The following is an 18,824-nucleotide window of genomic DNA, read 5'->3' on the forward strand; positions in this document are numbered from 1 at the left end:
AGGGAGGGAGAGACCCAGGCAGGGAGGGAGAGACCCAGGCAGGGAGGCAGAGACCGAGGCAGGGAGGGAGAGACTGAGGCAGGGAGGGAGAGAACAGGTCGGTCAGCTGGCAGACAGTCAGACAAGACACGGAGGTGCGGGAACAGGGCTCCCCGCCTTCTCCCGCCCCCCCTCATTTCTCCATGCCTTCACTGAGTAAACATTTATGGAGCCGTTACTACGTGCCAAGAACTGCACCAGACCCCACAGCAAAGGAGGCAGGATGAATGAGGTGTAAATAAACACAAAGTTCTTACTATGTGCCAGGCACAACCTGAACATATAAACACTGGTACTAACTCCCCCCAGCTCAATTCCGTTTTAAAAAGCAAAAACTTCACCACCACTCACAGCGAGTGCAGGTACCAAGGGATGTGACACAGCTGGGGGCCGGAGCAGTAAGCAGCGGGGAGGTGGCCCGCTCTGAGGGCTGTGGGCTCTGAGGGCTGGGGCGTGAGAAGCCCGCCAGGCCTCCCTGAAGGTGGGGGAGGTGCTGCTGCTTGTGCGGGGACAGGAGTCAGAGGGCCTCAGGCAGGTGACAGCGGGGCCCTGGCAGGAGCGGCTGCAGATCCCCATGGCTGGGAGAAGGGGACCGGAGGCTGCCGAGGCAGGCAGGTGGCTACACAGCCCTCACGGGTCCAGCAAGACCAACACCTCTTTTGGGGGGTGATACCATCGACTCAAAGATCAGACGGGGACCAGAGTGGGAAAGGCCACGCATGTGCTAATCCATGTTCCCTCCGCAAGAAGAGAAAAATCTCAGTTTCCCTGTCAATAACCCAAGAAGGAAAAAAACTTCCTTTCCTTTCTCTTTTGGCTCCTCTGCAGCTTTCACCTCCAGGCAGGCACCTGCGGCCAAGGCCAAGCCACCGGGCGGGGAGTGTGTCCCTCTGGAAAAGCAGGGGCTCAGCCCAGCTCGGGTACTTCCTGCGGGCAGGGGGGCGGCCGGGCTTGGCCAGACCTGCCGGGTCCCCCAGGGAAGCTAGAAATCCAGATCCAGGCGACCTCCCTCCAACTTTTAAGTTGTAGTAGCCAATTCAAAAGTTGTAAAACAACCACAATAACAACAACAACAACTGGGCGGGGTGCGGTTTGTCAACAGCTCCCTCCAGGAGAGACACGTGCCTGCCACAGGAAAGGAGGGAGGGCAGGGGGGCGAAGTGACAAACACCTTCCCCAGGCACCCTGGAGCTCCCCTCCGGCAGCAAGCAGAACCAAGGGGGCAGGCTTGGGGGTACGGCCCCTACGCCGCTGAGGCCGCACACCGGGACGGGAAATGAAGCTCGCAGGCTCAAACTTCTTCGGATCACTGAGCACTCGGTATCTTGACTCGATCGCTCTCACAGGCCTGGAGCACGGGGAACAGGAGCGAGTGAAGATAGCAGGCCCAAAGGCGACTCCACTACACCCCAGGGGACTCAGGCCACTTTCCCACCGCTCCCTGGGGTAGGGTGGAGGGGGCTGAGAATGGAGCTGTGGAGAGGGGATGCTGGGAAGGGTTCAAACTCTGGGCCGTCTTCCAGCTCTGTCTTTAATGGGGGTGGGGGGGAGCAACGTCTGGATGGCACTTGCTCAATGTGGATCTTTGCCAGGACTGTTTAGCTCCAAAAGTTTCAACTGATATCAGAGCCTTTACAAGCATAAATTAAAAAAAAAAAAAAAAGAGTAAAGACAAAAAGCAAAATGCAGTCTTTTCTAAGCTCAGATCAGAATAAGGTGTGCCAGCCTTGGAGATGTCTTGAGATGCCCCTTGCCTCTGTCTGAACAGTCAATGCTAGCTCTCCCCCGATAGGATGCAGAGAAAAGCACAGAACATGGACTGATGCCCGGGGTTTGCCCTTTGGCTCCACAACCCTTTAGCTGTGTGACCTTGATCAAGTCTCTTAACCTCAGTTTCCTTATCTGGAAAATGGGCACCATGACGGTAATCCCACTTAGGGGTTGTGTGCCTCGGATGAGCAAACGGCCCTGGAGAGGGCTTTGCAAGCTCCTGAGCATGGGACAAATGTTAATTACTCTGCCTCTTGGGGGTAATCCGATGATTAGGGGCAACTCTTGACACCCCTGGGGCTCGATATAGAGTCAAGCAAATGTGACTATTACTGATTCAGAAGACGGAACTGGGACTAAGCAGGGTGCCTCTGTTTCCCCGGCTCCCGCTGGCAGACAAAGCACATGTTCCTATCACTCCCCTCCTCACCATTAGGAGACCACGCTGACCCGCCAGCTACTTCAAGCCCAAAATCACACTGCAAGGAGAGTTGCAAAGGCCTTGGGCTTGTGAAATTCCCACATCCACTTACGGCAGCACAAGAAGTAGTTACCATAGCAACCTGCACAGCTCAGTGTGCCTGAGTTAGAGAGACCTGGCCCCATCCCAGCCCTCCTGTCAAAAACACCTGCGGTTGCCTTAGAAACCTTCCTATTCCTGCTGCTTAATGAGGACAGATTTGTTGACCTGATCTAGTTTTCCTTCCCTAGAATGATTCTAGCCGTGCACCCGAGTATCAGACCGTTAGTCACCTGACTTCCCACAGGAGTTAATAAAAACAAATCAAACCATCATGCGCTCCTCACTTGGTCCAAAGCACCATGGACCTGACCTTCCCTTCAATTTTAAAGTTGGCGTGTGAGCACCAGAAGGGAGCCTCCTGAAGTTTCCTCTCTAAGGAATTTCTGAGGTTGGGGCAGGGAACTCCTCCCCATTCCCCAGTGCTAAACAGTTAAGACAGCAGGAAGGGAAGTGGAAAGAGTTCAGGGCTTAAGAGCCAAATATTCCTGGATTTAAATCCCAGCTTGACCTTTTACTAGCTCTGTGACCTTGGGCAAATTATTCCGCCCTTCTTACTCTGTTTCTCTTTGGCAAAATGGGGCTAACACTACCAACATCGCGGGCTGTTTTAAGGACTTAAAGAGAAGTAAGGGAGATATAACCTCTAGAGGTGCTAGAAAAACCACCAAGCAGTCGCTAGCTAGCATTAATCCACACACTCACACCTTACCACTGTTGCAAAATGCTGCCTGACACCCTGGCCAGGCACCCAGCCAGGTTCGGGAGCGAGGGCAGGTCCTCTGGAAGGCAAAGGGTGGGGCTTTCTGAAACAGGCTCCAAACCGATCTGAACAAAGATCCTCAAATAGAAGTGTGCTGACACATCGATGGGGGCATATACAACCTCTCAGGACAAGGTCTTTTGACGGCAATTGTCATCTTTACATAAATATCTACGTAACAACCACATGCTCCTCAGGTCCACTGAATAACTCCATCTGACGCCCCCTTCCCCCAGAGGCAAGCCACTAAGTGGGAAGACCCAGGAAGGATGAGCCCCTTTCCTGTGCCGAACATGGGGACACGGGAATGGCACAGGACTTCGGCCAACTGCTTTCTCTACTCAGTGGGCTGCTAGCCAGGCTGGGGTGGTCCATCAGCAGAGGACACCTGCGGAGCCGGAGGGCAGGGCTGGCAGGGTTGTGGGGCCCCTGGCTACCTACAGTCCTTGGATGGCCCAACCCATCCCCTAAAGGGGCCCCTCCCAAGCCTGCTGAACCTCCACCCCTCACCCTCATCCCAGGGGAGACTCCGCTCAACCTTACTCACCTTTCTCTTCTCCCAAACCACCCTCCCCCGCCTGGCCCCCATTTCCCCGCCTCGGCTTCACGCCCTCACTCCCAATCCTCCAGGCCGCCCCGACACCCCTCCTGTCCAATCACCAGGCTTCACCTAGTCACTGCTCCAGCGAGCTTTAATCCAGGCACCTCCAGATTCATTTTTGAAAGCACTGCGTCCAGCTCCCTCCGCCTTCCCTGAAGCCAGCCATCTCCTCTCCTTCCCTCGTCCCCATCCCTCCAGCTGTCGGGACCTCCGCCTCCATCCTCTTTAACCACTCGCCTGGTGTGCCCTGCCGTTTTCCGAGTTTTCCAGTTTTCTAAAGGAGTTCTCCTTTAAAACGTTACCCCAAGCCCCCAGAGCACAGAACAGACGCCAGAGGCCAGGCCCGGGGTGGGGATGGGGGGGAACCCTGCTCTTCCAGCTCAGTCTCCCCCAAGGCCTTAAGGGGGCCCCCAGGCCACCTTCCCAGAACACAGATTGAAAGCCACTGCCCCTACCCCTGCCCCCTGCCCAAGCCCCCCTCCTCCACGCTCTTTCAGCTCTGAGACGTCCCCAGTAGGGCGGGGGGTGGGGGGCTACTGGGCACTTCCAGAGCCCTGTGGAGGCCGGCTGAAGTCTCTGGGAGAAAGAGCAAGAGATGCTTCCCAGAGGAGCTGACCTCTGAAGGACAGGCAGGCACTTTCAGGATGGGGAAGGCCCAGGGCAGAGTATTCCAGGCAGACGGAAGGCAAGAGCAAAGCCAGGGCGCCACAGCTGGGGACACCTCGCGGACAGGAGTCGGACCAGGCTTTACCGCCACCACTCAGCTTCCCCTCCAAGCCGCACTGGGCCACCGGCGAGAGAGAAACGATGACCGTGCGGAGCACTTACAATGTACCGAGCAGTGTCCTAGGCGCTCTGTCCGCAGCAGCTCGTGGGATCCTCACACCGGGCCCTCGCGGCTGCGCAGCCTTCGGCTCTCCTCATTCTCCACACGAGAAACCTGGGTCGAGAGGAGACTTGTACCTGATCCCGGTCTCACGACGAGGAAATGGTAGAGCCCGAATTTCACTGCGGTGCCCTGGCCCTGGGGCCCGTACCCTTCACCACGGCACCATGCCGCCCCTCAGTCAAGTGCACGCCCGTGCAACACGGTGCCCAGCTCTGGGGGCAAACTTAGGATGCGGTCGTTCTTGCTGACATCTTTCCATTAGACTTCTAAAGAACAGGGGCTGGCCACACAGCACCCCGGGGCCCCAGATCTCCCAACACCTCCTCTGGGCCCTCGCCCTGCAGGGACAGCCCAGTGGCTAAAGGCTCTGGGAGACAGACAGCCCCGTGCCCTCGGTCACTACTGGCTGGGGAGCTTGGGCAGGTCCATCTCTCTGGACCTCGGTATCTCCTCTGACACAGGCCTTTTACAAGGATGAAATGAATTAGTGCCTGCAAAGTCCAATGCCCGGCTCTCAGGCCGGGCTCAACACACGGTCAGGATCTTCTTCATCACCATGGCTGAGCTCCCACCCGGCCCATTCCCTCTGCAGATGCGGAGGACAGCGAACTGAAGATTCCTCCAGAGACAGCATCAATGAACGGTGCCACAGAAATCCAGTGGCTGGATGTAACACAGATCAATAACGTTCTGCTTCAGTCAATACGATGGCCAAGAAACAGGTTATTTAGTAAGTAGCCCATTCCTGAAACTTCCTGACAGTAAAACACAAGCGGGACACTTTGCAAAGCCTCTTCCTCCTTGGCCCACGGCTGAGTGAAGAGAAAACCATCCTAAGCTACTCCACACCCAATGGCCACTTGTTTCTCTGTTGCCCCAACTGTTCAGATGACTCAGAAAGGATTTCAGGCTGCAGCTGGCAGTCTCCCCCTGACCCCCACCCCAACTTCCTAACCTACACAGGGCAAGCTGAGCTAGCAGGTTCGACCATCCCTTTAGGAAGGATCAGGATTAAGGTCAAGGCAAACACCCAGGAGTCTGTATGAGGTCACTCAAGGTCTGTCTGTTCAAAGGCCAGGACAACGAGACCATTGTTCTCACTGACTCGGGGCCATCCTAGGCTGGCAGAAGGCGAGGCACCTGTAGATCCTCTCCCTGCCAGGGATGTCTGATGCTATGAACTTCTGGGTCCCCCAGAGGGAGGCAGGTGTGCTGAGGGCAACAGTGGAGCCACAGAAAAAGAGAAACTAGGCCAGAGCCTCCTCATATCTGCTCTTGACTCAGGCAGGGATCCATGAAGGCCGTTATCAAACACGCGAAGGCCATTATCAAACAAGCGACACGGTATCAGCAGCTACACCGGGCTCTGGACCCAGTTCCATGCTCCGGCAGAAGGCCTACTCTGAGCCAGCCTCTCCGGCAGCTGTCTGCCAGACTCTAACAGACTCCACCCTCTGCAGCCCTCCCGCACACACCCCAGGACTCTCTAGAGAACACAGCCAATCAGAGCTCTCACATCCCTGCTTAGAACCTTCCATAGTTCCCCAGTGCTTTGGTATTTCATTCAAAACCTTGTGCTCCTGTGCTTGGCATAGAAGGCCCTGTATCAGCTGACCCCAAACCTCCCTTTTCAGCTAGATTTCCTTCCACTCCCCTCAGGGACTGCTCACCCCACCCCAACTCTCCGTTCTACCTACTATTCCCAGAAGAAGCAACATGCTTCCAATCACTTGACAAATATTCTGTACCTATAAAAAGATCAGTATGACAGGGATCCTGTCCACAGGAGTTCCCAGCTTGGCCCCCAGCCTTTGTTCCTACCATTCTCTCTTCCTGGAATACTCTTTCCTATGCCTTCTCCAGCTTGAAAATGCCTGCCCATCCTTCAAATGTCAGCTCCTTCTCCCAAAGACTTCATCCTACCCTCCCATGGTGCTCTGTAAGTACTACCTGGCATTTATTATATAGGAATCGGGCATGTTTCTCCACCCAGACTGTGAGCCATGTTGCTCAGGTTTGCATCCCAGCACTAGGTCAATGCCTAACACACAAGGCACTCAGTGAGTGCTGACTGGACAGGGTCACCCAACTCTGGACCAACAGAGAGGAACAGGGACCAGATTTCTCTCCTGCCTCAACCAACCAAAAAACCAAACAAAATAAATGGAACAACAGTTTTCAGACACTGGACATCAGGCATTGCAAGAAAGGGATTCCTTTCTTGCAATGAGGGGAGAACACACGATTGTCTGCAGCTCACTGCCCATAAAGAGGTTCCAGGCCATGATACAGGAACAGAGTGCCTAGGCAAAGCCTGACAGTCTCGGAGCCCGACAGTCTCCCCACATTGGGGAAAGGAAGTTGGGAGTCCTGGGAGGCCAAGGCAGCCAGACTTCACAGGGCCTATACCAGAGAGGAGCGAGTGACACAAAGAGAGAAATCTGGAAATCTGCAAAGGGTCCTTCTCCATTTTTCAGCTGAGTGTTGACAGTACAGATCAGGATTAGGGGGAACACTCCTTGGACCTCAAATTGAGCCAAGAATAATTTGTATCTCGGCCAGAGTGGAAAAACCTAGTAATCCACAGGGAATCCGTGGAGCACTGAAGAAGGTGCTGTTTTGTTAGTGGGGAAAAATTAACCCTGGTCTAAAGATTGTTCTGATCCCAGGTAACAAAACTTAAGAGCAAGCCTTTAAAGAATGAAACTGTTTCCAAGTAACTTAACAGTGTCTCAAAACAATGCCAAGAACATACACAGATATACAAAAATATCCAGCACCCAAGGGGGAAAATATGCACCATCTGACACTGACAAAATTACGAGACATACAAAGAAGCAAGAAAATGGAATCCATGATGAGGGAAAAATCAATCAAGAGAAACAGACTCAGAAATACAGATAACAGAATTTGCATAAAAGGACATTAAAATGGTCACTACAACCATATTCCGTATGTTCAAGAAGCTAAAGCAAAAACTGTTAAGTAGAGACATGGAAAATATAAAAAAAGATCCAAATATAAACTTGCAGAGACAGAAACTATAATGTTGAGATAAAAAGCATACTGGATGGAAGTAACAACCGATTAGGCACTACAGAAGAAAAGATCAGTGAACTTGAAAAAATAACAATATGAACTACCTAAAACAAACCACAAAGAGAAAAATAAAAAGACCAGGGGAGGAAACGAATGAAGCATCAGAGAGCTGTGGAACAACAGCGATCAGACCTCCCAATATACCTGTAACTGGAGTCCCCAGACAAGAGAAAGGAGACAAGAGAAACTATCTGAAGAATTAATGGTCTGCAAACTTTCCAAATTTGATGAAAGCTATAAATCCACAGATCCAAAAAACTCAAATACCCAAGCACCGTAAACAGGAAGAAAACTATACCAAGGCACATCAAGATGATTAAGTTGTTTAAAACCAGTGATGGCTCAGTCAGTTAAGCATATGCCTTCAGCTCAGGTCATGTCCCAGGGTCCTGGGATCGAGCCCTGCATCAGGCTCCCTGCTCAGTGAGGAGTTTGCTTTTCCCTCTCCCTCTGCCCCACTCCTGCTTGTGCTCTCTCTCGCTCACTCTTTCTCAAATAAATAAATAAAATCTTAAAAAAAAAAAAAAACAGTGATAAAAGCAGAAGGAAAAAGGGCACAGTCGAAATGGAACAACAAAAAATAAAAAGGACAACTGATTATTCATATGAAACAATGCAAGCCAGATGACACTGGAACCACATCTTTAAATGTTGAAATTATAAGGACCAACTTAGAATTCTATACCCAGGGAAAACACCTTTCAATAACAAAGGCAAAATAAAGACTTTCTTAGACATCCAAAAGCTGAAAGAATTCATCACCTGCAAGAAATATTAAAGGAAGTCCTCAAGTCAGAAAGAATGTGAAACAAAATGGATCTACACAGAGGATATAAATATAAAATATATTTTCTTTTTGATTTCTTTACAAAATAATTGACTGTTTACAGCAAAATAATAATAATGTATTGTGGGATTTATAACATATGTAGAAGTGAAATGTGTGACAACAACAGTACAAAGTCCAGGAGGAAAGAAATAAATGTATACAAAATGGTATATCATTTGATGACAGACTGTGACAAGTTAAAGATGCATACTATGGGGGCGCCTGGGTGGCTCAGTCGTTAAGCGTCTGCCTTCGGCTCAGGTCATGATCCAGGGTCCTGGGATCGAGCCCCGCATCGGGTTCCCTGCTCAGCGGGAAGCCTGCTTCTCCCTCTCCCACTCCCCCGCTTGTGATCCCTCTCTTGCTGTCTCTCTCTCTGTCAAATAAATAAATAAAATCTTAAAAAAAAAAAAAAAAGGTACGTATACTTCGCAGGTGTTCCTTCTACTGCATTTCTCTTCTCCTTCGTTGGTTTCTGTGAGAGCCTTGAGCAAATACCAAACAGGTTTGTCCTGATTTGGCTGGTGCTGACAAGTGGGGCCCCTGGGGCTTAGGATGGGCTGGAGAGGAGAGGAGAGACTCAACCATGAACACGGTATCAAACAGCCCAGGTCAGGTATGCCTAGCATTGAAGACATTAAGTACTTTAGTCCCCCTGCTAATGTATCTACTCTTTCCTTGGCAGGATTACAAGTAGTAGAAGACACAAAGTCATCATTATACTAATACTTTCTTTTTCTGTCCAGTAAACACTGATTTCTAACTTAATTTCTTTGTAAACAAAGGATGTACTTTGTATGATTTGAGATGTTTTAATTTACTGAGACTTGTTTCATGGCCCGGGATATGGTCTTCCCTGGTAAATGTTCTATAAACACTTGGGAAAAATGTGTTTCCTGCTTTGTTGAGTGGAGTGTTGTATAAATGTCAGTTAAGTTGGTTGGTAGTGCTGTTTAAGTCTTAACTGCTTACTGCTTTTTTGTCTACTTGTTCTATCAGTTAGTGGAAAAGGGTCATTGAAACTTATGACTATAATGGTTGATTTGTCCATTTCTCCTTGTAGTTTTTTCAGTTTTTGCTTCATGTATTTTGAAGCTCTGTTATTAAGTACATAAACATTTTGGAGTGTCATTTGATGAATTGACCCTTTCAACCCCTGGTAATGAAATCTACTTCATCTTATATTAATATAGTGAATCCGGCTTTTAACAAATTATTGGATATCCAGAATATATACAGAACTACATCTCAAAAAAAGTGATCTGATGAAAATAGGCAAAGGACTTGAATAGACATTTCTTTGAAGAAGATATACAAATGACCAATAAGCACATGAAGATATTCAACATCACTGGTCATTAGAGAAATGAGAATCAAAATGACAATGAAATACCACTTCACACCCATTAAGATGGCTGTTATCAAAAAACCCAGAAGTGTTGGCAAGAGGATGTAGAGAGACTGGAACTCTTATTATTGCTGTGGGAATGTCAGATGCAAAACTGCTGTGGAAAACAGTATGACAATCCCTCAAAAAATTAAATATACAATTACCATATGATCCAGCCATTCCAATTATGGGTATATGCCCTAAAGAGATCACGGCAGAGACTCAACTAATATATTTGTACACTGGTGTTCATGGCAGCATTATGCACAGTAGCCAAAAGGTGGAAGCAACCCAAGCATCCATTGACAGATGAATGGACAGACAAAATGTGGTACATACATAGAACATTATCTAGCTTTAAAAAGGAAGGAAATTTTGACATGTGCTACAACGTGGATGAAACTTGAAGAAACAATGTGAAGTGAAACAAGCCAATCACCAAAGGGACAAATATTGCATGAGTCCTCTTATGTAAGGTTCCTAGAGTAGTTAAGTTCAGAGTCAGACAGAAGAATGGTGGTTGCCAGGGGCCGAGGAGGGAAAAATAGGGAATTAGTGTTTAATGGGAATTAGAGTTTCAGTTTGGGATGATAAAAAAAATTCTGGAGGTGGTGGTGGTGATGGTTGTATAACTGTGAGTGTACTTACTGCCATAAAACTGTACACTTTAAAATAGTTCGGATGGTAATTTTTATGTTATATATTTTTTATCACAATTTAAAAATGGATAGTGTTTCAAAAATCAACGTTTGCTTGGTGTATTTCTTTATATCCTTTTACTTTTAAATTATGTGTGTCTTTAAAGTGGGTTCTTGTAGGCAACATATGGATAGGTTTTGCATTTTGTAAAATTCAGTTTTACAATCTCTGCCTTTTAATTGGGTTGTTTAAAACATTTACGTTTAATATTATTATTAGTATTGTTGGGCTTAACTATTATCTTGCTGTTTGTTTTCAGTTTGTCCAATATTCTTTCTTCCCATTTCCTTTTTTTTTTTTTCCTGATCTCTTTGGGGTTGAGTAATTTTTATGATTTCATTTTGTTTCCTATGCTAGTTTATTAGCTATAACTCTTTTTTGTTTGTTTTTTAGCAGTTGCCTTAGATTCATAGTATGCATCCCAATGTGGGGCTCGACCCCAGGACCCTGGGATCATAACCCGAGCCGAAGGCAGACGCTTAACGACTGAGCCACCCAGGTGCCCGTATACGTACCTTTTAAGCGCCCCAATCCTCAGAGACATCGCCACTACAGAGATCTCTGTGTTACAGGGCAACTATTCAGGAACAAACTGGAACCTTATGAAAACTCTAGACCCTGAGCAGAAACTAACAGAATTTTGGAACAAGAGGATCCAGTGGGATGAAAACAAGGTATTCAATGACCTGATTATGTCAGCCTGGAAAAACCCTACTGGTACTGGCCAAAAGTATCTGGAAATGATTCACACGGCTAGTTAGCCCAATGCCCTTTCGATGGCAGATTTATGTCAGATTAGCAAATTTCACAGCAATAAGTAAAAAGAAAACGAGAATCCTTAGAAATAATCTCACTTCCAAGTATAGAAAATCTACAAACTCCTTAAGGTGGTGCTTCTCAAATTTGATTTTCAAAAAGAATCACTCAGTGCATATGTAAAAAATACTGATTCCTGGGACCCCTCCAGACAATCTCCAGAGGTTTGGCTCCGTATTTTTTTTTTTTTTTTTTTTAAGATTTTATTTATTTATTTGAGAGAGAGAGAACACCTGAGAGGGGATAGGGTCAGAGGACGAAGCAGACTCCCTGCCGAGCAGGAAGCCCGATGCGGGACTTGATCCAGGGACTCCAGGATCATGACCTGAGCCGAAGGCAGTTGCTTAACCAACTGAGCCACCCAGGCGCCCATGGCTCCGTATTTTTAACAACCACCACAGATGATTCTTTTTTTTTTTTTTAAGATTTATTTATTTATTTTAGAGAAAGAGAGAGAGCAAGAGAGGGGAGGGGCAAGGGAGAGAGAGAGAGAGAGAACCCTCAAGCAGACACCCTGAGTGTGGAGCCCGATGCAGGGCTCAATCCCAGGACCCCAAGACGATGACTGGAGCTGAAACCAAGAGCCAGATGCTCAACCAACTGAGCCACCCAGGCTTCCCTAAGCATCACAGATGATTCTTAAGGTCCAGCAAGAACATTAGCTTTGAAATGAGACTAAGGGGTTAAAAATCCTGACTTGGCACTTCCTGGCCCTGTGACCAAATTATGTAACATCTCTGCAACTCCCTTTCCACCTGTAAAATGGGATCACCACTGAAGTGTTCTCAGAATTCACTATGTTCACAAAGCCCCTAAAACAGGCCAAGAGCACATGGCAGTCAAGCAAGAAATCAGAGCTAGTGCTACTTAAACCCAGCCAGCAGAAGCTGCCCAGATGAAGAAATCTAAAATGAAATGTTCTATCTAATGGAAATTACAAAGGCACCAAGCCAGTTTCCAAGATAATTGAGGAAAAAAGCCTTTCTGGGCACTATGACCGCCAAGAACAAAGACTCTCACTTCAGCAGCCAATAGCTACCCAAGCCCTTCCTCCCACCCAGAACCACAAGGTCCAGGCCTGGGCAGGGCTGCAGCTTTGCACAAGAGCCAAAGAAAGTCCTTCCTCCCCAAATCCCTCTGTCACCGCCACCTCCAGCTCTAGGGCCGACAGTCCTAAGAGTCAGGTGGCAACATCTTGGGGGCACCAGTAGTAAACAGAACTCCTGGAAAAGAGGCAAGGAGCCAACGAAGGGAGTGGAAAAGCGCTGAGTCAGCAACAGGATTACTTAGGGAAGGGAAGTGAGTCTGTGAAGTTTCCAGGGCTAAAGGAGGCATTGCTAGGGTGGGTGAGGCCCGACACTGTGTTGGAGCTGATGCAGGGTCAACTCTGCCGGTAACTCACAACACAGCCCCAGGTAACTCCTTCTCCCACCCATAAAGTGGGAAACTAAGCACCTTATTGGATGTGGGGAAGAAATGAGGAGGAACCAGGCACCTATGGGAGATACACTGACACGCAAACACCCCACTGCCCTTTGTACCCAAGAGGAACGGGACATATACTGGAGAGAGATACAAATACATACAGATACACACACACACACACACACACACACACACCAATGCCCTTTGTACCCAGCAGGCCCAGGGGTAGGGTTTGGTCAGGGATGCTGGGCGCTCCTAGTCTGGGTACAGAAAAAAGGAGAACAGAGCCGAGGCTGAAAGCCCCTTTCTTTCACTGTCCTGGGGAAAGGGCACAGGCAGGGAGTCACAGACCAGAGTCTCTGTGACCCTACCCTGCCACCGGCCTCCCGTGGGACCTCTGGCTCCCACTCTTAGGCCTGCTTGCCAATCTGTACAATGGGCAAACTGGCTCTAACGTCACTAGAATTGTGCCCAGCGAGATGCTCAAATATGGGGTGGAGGGGTGGAGGGTGGAGGTGAGGGGTGGGGCGGGGCCGGAGGCGCCACCTGCAGGGGGAAGGGACGGGAGGGCGCTAGGGGCAGGGGCGCCGGCCTCCCTCCCTTCAGCGGCGAAGGGCAGAGGCGCCCGCGGCAGTCACGCGCCCCTCGCACCCAATCACCGGCCTCTGCCAGGATGAGGCCGACAGGCGGAGGCGCGCCGGGAGCCACTGCCAGCGCCACCCCCTTCCCCGTCCTTGCCCCTCCCCGGGTCCCGCTCACCTGCCCGGCCGCCGCCACCGCTGCCGCCACCGCCGCCGCCGCGGGTTAAACCACGGCCCGCGCCCACACTTCCGGGGCCCGCAGGCCCGCCCCCTCCCGCCGGATGTGACACCCCTCCAACGTCCGGGCCTGGGACAGGGGCCCGCGCCGCTCGTCCCGCACCACGCTGGGTGGCCCGTGGGTCTGAGTCACCACGACACCGCTCCCCGCCTTCACCCCCCCCCGGGCCACACCCACGGGAGTCCCCACGAGGCCCTCCCGCGAGCGGCGGACGCCCGACCCCGCCCCCTAAAAGCCTCCGCCCCGCCCCTGAGAGGGGCACCGCCCATTGGGCGGAGACTCGACCGCCCAGGGCGAGTGCGCCTGCGCAGACATCCGGCGTGTTCTCTGGCGGGCGAGGAAGGGGCTGGTCTGTTTTATCTGCTCGGCTTTGGGGAGGCTGTTGAAAGCGGCCCGAAAGGGGCCCGAGAAGAACCGAATGGAATCCCAGCACGTGGGGAACGCCCTAGGTGGTCCGAGCTCAGGCTGAGGACCACACGCTCGCGGCCGTGACACCGTTTGGCCCCAGGACGGGAGTCACCACGGACCTGTCTTCTGTCCTTGCTTGGCAGAGATAAGTGCCTGTCAGTTTGGAACTGGCTGGCGGGTTCCTCAAAACAACTCTGCGTAGTTTCCCGAGGCCCTAGACTGCACTTTTAGTCCATTCTGTGTGGGTAGTGCTTGACAGATGTCCTCATACATCCTCCCTTGCCCCGAATCACGAGACTGATGACCTGGGAGGAAGGGCCTGATGCCAGCCAGCGCTCTCTTCCCTGGGCAGCTTGTGCTCAACAGCCAGGCGAATCCCAGTCCCTGTTTTGCCTCTCAGCAGGGTCCATGATAGCTTTGTAAAAGTGGGGTCCCAGGAGGAGAGCTTCTTAGACCAAGGAAACCGTACCACCCAAAACTCGCAATCTTATTAGGTGTTGAATTAAGACCATCATTGCTAGTGACAGAAACCCAACTCAAACCAGCTTCGGGAGATTGGGAATTACTGGGTCACATAACCATAAAGTCCAAGGCGGGTGGTAGCACCAGGCCCAGCAGTATTCAAGGCCTCATCCTCCTCACTTGACTCTGCTCTTTCCTTTGTGACATCAAAATTCCTTTCAGCAGAGAGTCTCAAAATTTCTATTTCAAATTCTAGAGAGAATGGATCTGATTGGCTGTGGTGATCACCACCGCCCCTGTTGGGCAGAGCTTCCTCTTTCTTGCCCTCTCCCGGCTGCCAGGTGGCTTATGGATCAATCACCCTTGGGGCAGATGATCACACTTCACTCAGTGAGCACCCCTAGAGCGCAGAAGGGATCATGAGGAAGGCAGTCTCAGCTACTGACTTATTTGAGGGATATCATGGCTGGTTTTTGCAAACATCTCACTTTGAACATAACATCAGAGTGGCTCCTGTTGACAGCAGCTGTCTGAAACTGGGGTGAAACTGTTTCTGAGGGGTTGGGCGGACCAGGGCAGATGACCTTCACTTTGTGTCATAAACCTTTTGTGCTATATAATTTTTAATCTTGTGCATATGTTACTTTGGTGGTTAAAAAAATTAGAAAACACAGGGCGCCTGGGGGGCTCAGACAATTGAAGATCCGACTCTTGATTTCGGCTCAGGTTATGAGATCGGGCCCTGCATCCCGCTTGGTGCTGAGCTTGGGATTCTCTCCCCTCTCCCTCTGCCCCTTCCCCCTTCGCTCGTGCACGCATGCATGTACTCTCTCTCTCTAAAAAAAAAAAAAATTAGAAAATACTACTGATGGATTAACTTGAGTTTATATTCAGCAATCCTTTCATTCACTGGTACTGTGTTGGCAGATGAAATGGGCACGTGATGCTTGGAGGGAAAATAGTCATCTTGAACTGTGACTTGACCGTGGAATGGAGGCCGTACCTGGAGGCACAACAAAACGGAAGGAGCCTGAGCCCTGGCACCATGGAGCATCGTGACACTGCTGGATGCTTGCCTCTGGACTTCCATGGGAGAGGGAAATAAACCACCTTGTGTAAGCCACGCTTGTTTGGGGTTTTCTGTCACTCGTGCCCCTTAGGTATTAGACTCTACTGGAAAGCCCCTCTTGTACCCCCAAGACTCGGGAAGTGCCCCCTTGTCTGTTCTTCAAACACCCCACGCTTTTTCCTTTCTTAGCATTTACTACATTTTTGTGTACCTGACCTTTCACTCCCCCTGGATAGTAATTTTCATAAGGACAGGCAGAACCTATTTTATACACCATTTTCTGCAAATGCTAGAAACTCCTAAAACAATGACAGTAATAACTTGCGAAGGTGACAGACACAATGATTCCACCCAGGGTGTTGAAGGGAAATGACAAACTGCTGCATACTTTCCGCATCAAACGGGTCATTGCCAAATCTGGGTTTGGGAGGTGGGGGTGGGGCTGGCCCTAATAAGTCACCAAAGATGGAGAATTAGGGCAAAGGAGGGAGGGAGGAAAAAGTGGCAGGAAATTTGAGTCATCTGAAGCAGGTGGCACCGGGAAAGGGTGCTCTTCCTACTTTGTTTCCTCCATTTTTCCACTCCTGGCTCTTTTCAGCTCCCCCTGGCTCTAGCCCACCCCCTTTGGTCCTGGTGTCCTATCACTGGCACTTATGTCCCCTCTACCATGCCTCATTTATACCCAATTTCATTCATATTTCAGAGTGACCCTGATACATGCAAAAGAGAGGCAGAGAGAGAGCGCAAGAGAAGACAGCTCCTTATTCTTCTCTTATTCTTTCATTCCACACACATTCAGTGCTAAGAACTGCAGATACAAAGGTGAACAGACACCATCTCCAGCCTCAGGGAAGTTACATTGTTGGTTGGAATTTGAGAGGACACAGGAGATCTCTGTTCCCCAAGACATCTCAGTCCTTCAGACAATCAAGAACAAAAAAAATAGCAAAGTCAAAATATTCATTGTGTTTCCTCTCTACCCCCTTCTACAAAGTGTTTGTTTGCTTGTTTGTTTGTTTAGCTCCTCAGCACTGGATCTTGTTATGTCCATTTATTGGATGGGGAAGTGATGTCAACGGAAGTGAGGAGAGCTAGACAGGTAGGTCAGACTTTGAGATGTAACAAGATATTTGAGAAGCTGAGGTATTGCGGGGGCAGGGATTTGGGAACTGGTTGAAAAAGCAGTTTTTAAAGGAAGTTTCAACCTGCGGTACGCATGATCCCCAATTCGGTCTCCAGGAGATCTTCAGTGAGGGCTTTGTCTTATTTTTTTCTGGACTTGCAAGTCAGATTGGTCTGGCTGGTTTCTCACTGGGGCTCCTTCCTTCTGACTGCCCCTCCACGCTCAGCAGTTCTGCCTGCACGACCCAGAAAGAAGTTGCACACTATGGTGGGGGCTGGTAGCTCCCAACAAAGTTACCCACTCTCTGGCCTTCCTTAAAAACTAGAATATATTTTATTTTATAGCAAAGTTCCCAGTAGCTTAAAAACTGCAATTCTCAACCTCCTTTGCTGTTATGACTGGGTGAGTAGGGGTGCCTGGGTGGCTCAGTCGGTTAAGCATCTGACTCTTGATCTCAGTTCAGGTCTTGATCTCAGGGTCGTGAGTTCAAGCTACTTGGAAGGCTGCTTTAAAGGAGCTGAGTCAGCTGGGAGGTGAGTCATTTTGCCTTCCCCACCTTCTTAACTGCTGCTTCAATTTCAGATGTGATGGCTGGAACTTCTGCAGCTGTATTGGACCATGAGGTGACCTAGAAAGTGGAAACCATTCAAGCTCTGGATGGCCTACCCCCAGACTGGTTTAAGTGGGAGGGGGAAAAAATTTAAGTTTTATCTTGTTACAGTTACTTTAGTTTTTTTGTAATGTGTATCCAAACTTAAACCTGATATGGTTATGGTTAATATGGTACTGCTTTATTATTATCTGGTTGGGTTTGGTAAATGAGTTTATGTTTTACAAATTTCTTTCCTTTATTATTTTATTAAATTTATACAGAAACCACACACACACACACACACACACACAGTCTTCTGTCAATGCAAAATTGTTATTATAAACATATATGCTCTCTTAAAGTATAGCTTTTGGATTTTTTTTCTTTTCATTTTTTGCCCAGGGTTTCCCTACTTATTAACAGCCTAGTGTATATCCTCTCATATAATCTCATCCAAATCTGAATCTACTGGCTGAAAGAGGCTGAGGGGCAGGGTGGGGAGAAGCAAAGGAAAGTAAAGTACAGGCACGTGAATGAAGGTGGAGACCATTATTGCTTGTCATAAATATTGTAGCTGGATCACACTTCCCTACCCCCCTCCAGCCACCCAAGATTTGCCATGACTATGGAATTTACTTTGGCCACTGCAACGTGCACAGAGGTTACTATATGTCACTTCCAGGTAGAAGCCTTCACAAACCAGAGTCCAATTTGCCACCCATCCCCTTCCCTTGCATCCGTCAGCTTTTCTCCCTGCGCGACTGTGATGAGTGGGGCACCCTGCTAAGCCATGTCAGATGTGAGTGAGCAATAAGTCTTATTAGAGTGACAATTAGAGTGTGGAGAATAAAAACCATATCTCCTGGGGCGCCTGGGTGGCTCAGTTGGTTAAGCTTCTGACTCTTGGTTTCAGCTCAGGTCATGATCTCTTAGACATGAGATCAAGCCCTGCATCAGGCTCCACACTGAACATGGAGTCTGCTTCAGATTCTCTCTTCCTCTCCCTCCCCCTCAGTTCCTCTCCCCACTAGTTTGCTCTTTCTCTATATATCTCTCTCTCTCAAATAAATAAATAAAATCTTTTAGAAACCAAGTGTCCTTCCATGGACTTAGAAATGAGTCAAGTGAGATTCCTGCCCTCCAGAACTTGTGGTCTAGCAGGGGTTTCAGAAAATCAAGCAAGGGCAAAGCCACATGGCAGAGAAAACTGCAGGGTGCTCTAGGAAAATATGGGAGAGAAACTTAAACGGGTCGAGGTCTCGGTCTATCAGTTGCCTGAAAAAGAAGCAGAAGACCATCTTAGGTCTTCTTAGGTCAGTGTCCCCAGAAATAGCCCAAAACATGAGGTTTCATGTCAAAGAAATTTATTTCAAAGTTGCTCTCAGAGAAACCAGTGAGGGGCAGGGGAAGCAGGACCAGGATGGGACCAAGACAAGCCTGGGTGTGATTCTGCACAAGTCCTGCAGACGGAAGCTCCAGCCTGCTCCCACAGCGAACCCTGGAAGGTAAGT

The 18,824-nt window shown here is 49.3% G+C and overlaps 1 protein-coding gene across 5 annotated transcripts in view; it reads right to left on the reverse strand.

Annotated features, from left to right (window-relative positions):
* The window catches only part of VPS37C (VPS37C subunit of ESCRT-I), a 27,649-nt gene extending 13,778 nt beyond the window's left edge, over window positions 1-13,871 (reverse strand). For 3 of the 5 annotated variants that reach the window (XM_032414731.1, XM_032414732.1, XM_032414733.1), the window contains exons 1-2: window positions 13,600-13,871; window positions 4,522-4,633 (exon numbers count right to left, since the gene is read on the reverse strand). The gene's annotated coding sequence lies outside the window, so the exon portion shown is untranslated. The remainder of the gene's footprint in view (window positions 1-4,521; window positions 4,634-13,599) is intronic. The other 2 variants (XM_032414735.1, XM_032414734.1) reach the window with 2 other exon arrangements.
* Between the last annotated feature and the right edge of the window lie 4,953 nt (window positions 13,872-18,824).

This window comes from Phoca vitulina, unplaced genomic scaffold, assembly GCF_004348235.1.
Source record: "Phoca vitulina isolate PV1807 unplaced genomic scaffold, GSC_HSeal_1.0 scaffold16, whole genome shotgun sequence".
In the NCBI taxonomy this organism is placed as follows: Eukaryota; Metazoa; Chordata; class Mammalia; order Carnivora; family Phocidae; genus Phoca; species Phoca vitulina.